The 7,237-nt window shown below is 41.1% G+C and overlaps 1 long non-coding RNA gene across 2 annotated transcripts; it reads left to right on the plus strand.

Annotated features, from left to right (window-relative positions):
- The first annotated feature begins 2,006 nt into the window (after positions 1–2,006).
- Positions 2,007–4,145, plus strand: LOC147442233 (uncharacterized). 2 transcript variants are annotated; one of them, XR_015190187.1, is made up of 2 exons: positions 2,007–2,228; positions 2,297–4,145. It is a non-coding gene; the product is annotated as an uncharacterized LOC147442233 (long non-coding RNA). The 2 variants fall into 2 exon arrangements; XR_015190186.1 differs by having other exon boundaries at positions 2,304–4,145.
- The last annotated feature ends 3,092 nt before the right edge of the window (positions 4,146–7,237 follow it).

The following is a 7,237-nucleotide window of genomic DNA, read 5'->3' on the forward strand; positions in this document are numbered from 1 at the left end:
TTTAAATCGGTAAGCTTGGGTGTTGCCTTGGCAATCCAAACCCCTTGGTTAGATCCTGCCAACTTATTGAATACCCTTGGCAGATTTTGAACTCCTTTCCTTGAAAGTAAAACTGTGAAGAGGCGAATAATAACTAGCAACACATATAGAAAGATTTGTAAATCGCAAGTGGAATCATAACCCTAGAGATTGTGCTCCATGACCAGCAACATGCATATTTGAGGTGAAGACAATGTTTGCAAACCTCTTCATGACTATTTTGTTGTCAATTTTCTCATTTGGATGCCGTGCAGATGGAGAAGTCTAGGCATGGCTTGTGCAACCATATGGCTTTCAGCCCATACGGTTCTTGATATTCTATTGCATGTCTCTGATACCATTGTAGGACCGTAGGAAATAGCACATGCAACTCTCCACCCAACCTCACTAATATAGGCACTTAGCTGCCTAAATATAGCTGCCCTTGATTGCATGTGTATCCTAGCCCTTGGCCATGGCCCTTGGCCTGACATTCTTGGTCAACCATGATATGCATGAATTTCCGACCATGAAACAAAAACCACTTGTGGATAGTCCTGTGTCATAACAACTAGCCCAATTTAAGTCCAAAAAAGCATGCAAATCTGGCGGTAACGATCCTCCCTAAGGATAAAACAACCCAAGATGTAAAGTGCCACTCAATTGTAGCAAAAGATCCTTTTAATAGCCTGCCAATGCCTAGATCGTGGGCTATGCATAAATCTGTTGACCTGTGAGACTACAAACTAAATATCTGGTCTCGTATTTTACACATAAACAAGGCATCCAATAGGAGTATGATTAGACATAGGTGCATCCAATTTACTGTCACATAAAGTAAGCACCAACCATTTTGGCATACCTCTAGTCTCTTTACCATTTTCTTTTAGCAACACCATTTTGCTAAGGTGTATATGGCATTGTACATTGGTGTTTTATCCCACGACTAGCCAAAAATGTTCTACTGGTGAAAAGCAGCTTCTTTGATGAGGAATCTAATCCCTCTAGTATGAATTAGCCTTTAGCAGGTCGCAAAGGGATTTCTGGGATTATTATCATAGAGGAAAGATGAAAATGGATCTTCTAGACAACCACTAAAGAGAATGAGTTCACCTAAGAGATGGGAAGCTAAGCAACTAATAGCAGGTCGAAAAGATTGAAGCATTACCCCAGTTATGATGTTGATGGATCTGGACTCTTATATCAAGACGAAGGCACTGAAGAGGAGCTTGGAATTGAGCTCAATGATGTGAACAAACCTTCTTAAGAGTGTAAAAAAGTTCCTTATTGATGTGTCACCTCAAAAAATCGTATGAAATCCAAATGGTTCACAATTATCTTTATCCAAAGAGAGGAGAGAGCCAGCCCTCAAAAAAAGCGTTTATCCAAAAACTTGGCAAGTCGAAATACTAGAGGTAAATTGACTAAATTTGAAGGTTTTTGCATTAATGTAAACTAAATTTTTCTAAAATTTGTAGGTTTCTCACCTTCAAATTTAAATTTGGGAAAATTACCAAAATACCCCTCTAATTTGTGGAAATTCCCAAAACACCCCCAATATTTTGTCAGAAATTCCCAAAATGCCCTTTAAATTTTCCAAAATTCCCAAAATACCCCTGGTTGTGAAATTAAATTTCTCCAAAGATTAAAAAATTTGTAACTTTTCATAAGAAGACTCATTGCTTATCAATATAAGAAGCTAAATACAGAATTTGAGTCGATTATGTAGGCTTTGGAGATGAATTGGTTCATTATCTTTAGACATAATTGCCTTTTTTTGTGAGGTAATTTGTGGCAAATTACATGTTAAGCATGCATTAACGGATCTCAATTATAAAAAAGGAATAAAGATTAAAAAATCTTGAACAATCCAACCAAAATAGATACAAGGGTATTTTGGGAATTTTGAAAATTGAGGGGTATTTTGGGAATTTCCACAAATTACAGGGGTATTTTGGTAATTTTCCCTTATTATTTTTGTTGAGCCATGGAACTTCAACTCCGAGCCTGGAGAGTGGTCGGATGAAGAGGTGCAAAACCTGTAGACCCTAACGTGTGCGCTATTCGAAAGATTTTGAGCACTGTGGTGGACTGCAAAGAACATCCCTATGCTCCGAATCTCACGGCGCAGGTCATGCAAGCTGCAATTCTCTAAATTTTGTATGTGGACGCCATCGTCGAGTCAGGCTACGACCCATTTGAGGGAAACGGTATGCATCCTTTTTTTATAGTCTGGCAGATCTCTACACATAAATGAAAACTAGCAGTGAACAAACAGTATGCAGGGTGCACCCCATCCACAGTATAATCAGGCAAGCTACTAGGTCGGTACCCTCTGTGGCAAGGCTGACAATACCACCACCTTTGTGAGAGTATCCTTGTCTCCTTTGCCTTTTTCTCCCTTTTTTTAATCATCACGAAAGATGCAAGCTTGGCGCTGGCGGCCAAGGTGGCCTCAACATAAGCCAAAAGGAGTCGGGGACGTGGCTGAGGAATGACTCTTCCTTCCTGGATGTCAGGTTTGACATGCACAATGTCTTATTTTCTACCCTATTGTGTTTCTGAGAGTGCAGTAGTCAATGCGAATAACTCAACATAAGCCGAAAGGAGTCAGGGACGTGGCTGAGGTATGACTCTTCCTTCCTGGATGTCAGGTTTGACATGCACAATGTCTTATTTTCTACCCTGTTGTGTTTCTAAGAGTGCAGTAGTCAATGCGAATAACTCCTGAGAGAGTGTCGAGAGTTTTAAAAACGACAGAGATGACTCGTGAAATATTCACAAGCACCCACATTGATTTGGGCATACCCATTCTGAGCTGCAAGAAAAGCGCATGTGCACAAGTTTAAAGTTTTTTCTTTGCTTAGGTTCTATAGCTTTGGGACTCCATTTCTTTGTTTGGCACATCACACCTCAACTCTATGACTATTGGCTTACCTAGGCCTTCTGCTCAGATGATGTGTGTAAAATGTATAATGAGTCATTTTTTAGTAGATTGATAGGGGACTCAACATAGCAGAGAATTGGATTTCTTCCTGCTCATGGAAGTTGGAGTTTCAGTTCTTAATCATGGCTACTTGGGCATACATGAGTGAGAAAATGTCTCATTAGCAATTTATTCGTTTAATAGACAACAGATGCTTTTGTTGTTTCTTGATCATCACTACATCGAGTACAAGCTACAATAGCCAAATTTTGGAAGTGAGTCAAAGTTTGCCTATGAATTTGTCTATCTCCCCATCGACTTCATGTATCGACTTCATGTTTGGGGTTCTGATGGAATTTTGCCTTTGTAGAAGAAAAACTGCTTTGAACATTTGTAATGCTTCCACATGATATTGTTGAAACATATGCAATTTGGTTTATGCATTTGTGAATTTTACAACTACTTTGGATAGTCTAAAGTTTTACAAGGCTTTCCATGCTCAACAATGGGAGGCATTCAACTCAAGAAAGATTTGCGATATTTAGTATACGCGAGTGCAGGCATGTTTGGGCCATGGATGAAAAGGAGACTATGTGTGATTTCTTGTTTTGTGCTGCATCTCATGTCTAGAAACTTAAGAACATTAAGGAATCCATCTCCATCAGGATGTTAATGCATGCCTACATGTAGACACTATCCAAATGTGTACTTACAAGCAGTTGTTGTCGACGCACATGGATGTGATCTGCCATGCTCCTCATTTGCCACCAATGATCTATTGTGTGTTTGTTTGGTTGCTTCTATATCAAGATGCAGGGCTATGAGAGTGCAAAGCTGAGTATGGCCAAGTGTGTGAAGGGGTGAGAGAGTAACAACATGATGAAGCCAGATTTGGATTTCTCGCGAAGATGATGTATGTGATGTCAGGATCTCTGTACAAATATGTATTGCAGTCTATTGAAGCAGTGTTGAGGCTGATGTATGGAGTTGGATGATGTATGTGATGTCGGGATCTTTGTCCAAGGATGTAGTGTTCCCTAGTGAAGCCGTATTGAGGTTGATATATGGGCTTATTGTGGATATATTGAGGCTGATCTATGGACTTATTGTGAATGTATTGTGACTTGATAGAAAAGGCCAAAGGCGATGTAATTGATTGTGAGCCGAACACAATACATCTAACCATCGTGTTGTGTGGGTGTGTGTGGGGCTCGACGATACTTGAGTTTGTGTCTTGTTGCAGGTTGTACCAAGTGCTATATTGGCTCGATTGTTCATTTGTAAGTTTGAGTGTTTGGACAAGTTGCTAGATGAATTACTACTTTGAGACTCATATTTGCTACATTAGTTACTACTTTGATATTGAAATTTACTAGATGATTGCCTACTTCTATTTTCAAGTTGCTAGATGAGTTACTAGTTTGACACACCAAGGTTGAACTAGTGAGTGAAGAATTTCTAGCTAGATCTAGCAACTTAGTTACTATATGGCATCGTCTTTTGCCATATAGTAACAAAATTACTAGATTAGAAAGAGTCTCACAGTTGCTAGTTTGCACTTTTACTAGTTGTGTGTATTCAAACTAGTGAATCATCTAGCAAGTTTATATTTTTTCCTACATGGGAAGGCATCTAAAAGTGCCTTGTGCCAATTGTTTCTCGCCTCCATCGTGCTACATGCAAGACTCCCCTTTAATACAGTTCAATCTCCTCACTTGCTCCTCCGCATGTCACTTTGATCCACATGTCAGCTCTTGTTGGCTTTTCACTCTTACACTCCATGCAGAGGTGGTGATGACGCTCCGACCAGCTTCAAAAGAAATATCCTTATATTGAGTAGGGCAACGAAAAAAACATCATTTAAGCTATGGTTCCTGCATAATGCATAGAACCTATCCTTCAATTTACATATAACCCAAGCCAATGCTAAGCACAAAATCTTTCAACCTCCGATTAGCAATCACATCGTGAATTCTCCAATAAGTCCTTTCCCCAACCAATATGTATTGCTAGACATAAGATATTTCCCTCTGAAGAGCACTGCATTTGACCAAATATTGACCACGACAATCACAAGCATGATTTAATCCCCATCTTCGAAGCATTCCAAGTGATGACATTCCGGATAAAAAACCCTTTAAGAACTTTATCGACTTTTGTAAGAGCACCACATTAGGCATACTTATCCCATTGCCAAGCACGACTATACTTTTAGATGCAAAATAATTAGCATACATATCAACCACGGAATTTGCGAGCACATATGTAATCCGACCAAAGCATTGCTTAGCTCAACATGCTTCGCCAACAAGCCCCGGCTCATTATCCCCTTGCTTCTAAGTGCAAGGCAAAGGAATTTGAAGAAAGTCCTTCCCATAACATCCGGTTAAAATAGTCCAAACCTTCCCATACACAACTATATTTGACATACACTTCATTCAACACATTCGACGTGGCCGCCAAGAACCTTTTGTATTTTTTCAAGAGCACCATATTTGACTTATATATCAAGCAAGCCATTTCTGACCACATTCATCACGATCAAAGTACTCCAAGTGGCTACATTCTAGCCTATAAGCTCCTTAAGTGCACCATGTTAGGCATAACTTTTTATAATTCCAGTGCCGAGCATAGCTTTATCTTGAATTGAACAAAACATTGCAATGTACAATATTTTAACATATCCTACAAGCATGCTTGATCTGCATCCTTTGGTCCTATTTCCAACTATGGAAGCGAAGGGACCGTATATCATCAATTCCTAGTCTCTTATATTGGTATTATAGCTTTGGGAAGCACAACAACCATGGAGTAGGGAGGAGAGTGGAGATATGGAGCTTCTCAAGCATGGAGGCACTCGATCTTCATTCCTTTGCTCTCTCTCTCTCTCTCTCTCTCTCTCTCTCTCTCTCTCTCTCTCTCATGTTGTCAAGCCACCATGGCGTGGGCATGGCCCCTTGGGTCGAGCAATGTGGGCCGCGACAGAGGGTGAAGGGCCGTGGGAGTGACCTCTTCCACATGGAAAGGCACACTTTTTGACCTACATAGAATTGGGTGGAGTTGGCCTTAATAACATTTCCATGAAGAATGTAGCGTTTCATGTTTCTGCAAACAACAGCCCCTCCGGAGCTCTATGGAAACGACTATCTCTCTTCCTCTGTTCAGCGTTGTAGTCCAATTCCATCTCTCTTCCTCTCTTTCACACGTGGTGCCCTTTAGGGTTGGAGCCCCCCCCCTCCCCCCCAATTTTGTACACGGGAGGGTGCACACCCCGTTCATCCGGGTGGCAAACGACTGACAGAGTAGGTGAAGTCGACAAGGCCGACACCAATGGGCTATGGAAGCTAAAAGTATTTTTTGATTCTACGATATGGGAATCAAGGATGAATTCTCTTGAAAATCAACAAAGGACCTCGAAGCTTCAAAACTTCGAGATGCACAAGCTTTCATGGAAAATCAAGGGAAAAATACTCTCTAGCAAAGGTATCCGCTCAGCATGGCAATTTCTCTCAACTCGGACCATATGGGTTCAAAGATAACAAGTAGAAAAAAAGTGAGAAAATCACGAGGCCTACCCATAAGCACAACGTAATGAATGAGAGTAGGCATTTAGCTTCAAAGCCCCAAAAAGATTGATTGCATACCCAAAAACAGCAACCTAGAAGGGTTCCTGCTGCACATGCGATGACAAAGCTTCCCAACTGGAGACCTCGCCTTGTCGTTACAGCCATGACATACAAGCCAATTTCCAACAGTATCTTAGAAATGCTCAAGACCCCTATCCGCAAGAAAAGAAACTGTTAACCCTTTTCTGCAACATTGTAGGAACTTCTTCTGTGAAATGAGTGATACATGAATTAATATTTTCTGCCTGCGGGAGCAAATAATGTGCAAGATTCCCCAAACAATTGCCCATTTTTGCAACATTTAAGGAAATCTTCCTGCTAAATGAGAGACACAATGATAGTTATGGTCTTTGCCTGTTTGACAAAGAAGCGGGTGCAAAGGTGAGTCAGACCCCTCCTCTGTAGAATACCGAAAGCTAGAATTCTTTGCCAAAATGATCAGATTCGAGCAAATGCAGAACGCAAGAATCCGCTCTGAGCGTGTCATTCAGCTTCTCAAGATTAGCTACTGCAGCCGCCATCCACTCTTGGTCCAACACCTCGTGATGGAGAAGAAGTGTGTGACAGACAAGAGGAGGTCGGCGTGCATAGGCTCGTGGAAGGCGCAAGAGAGGGACAGGCGCAGCCAACGAGGGAGAAAGAGAGAGGGACAGGGTTGCCTCCAAGC

This window comes from Adiantum capillus-veneris, chromosome 14 (genome assembly GCF_014529385.1).
Source record: "Adiantum capillus-veneris isolate H3 chromosome 14, ASM1452938v2, whole genome shotgun sequence".
Classification (NCBI taxonomy): domain Eukaryota; kingdom Viridiplantae; phylum Streptophyta; class Polypodiopsida; order Polypodiales; family Pteridaceae; genus Adiantum; species Adiantum capillus-veneris.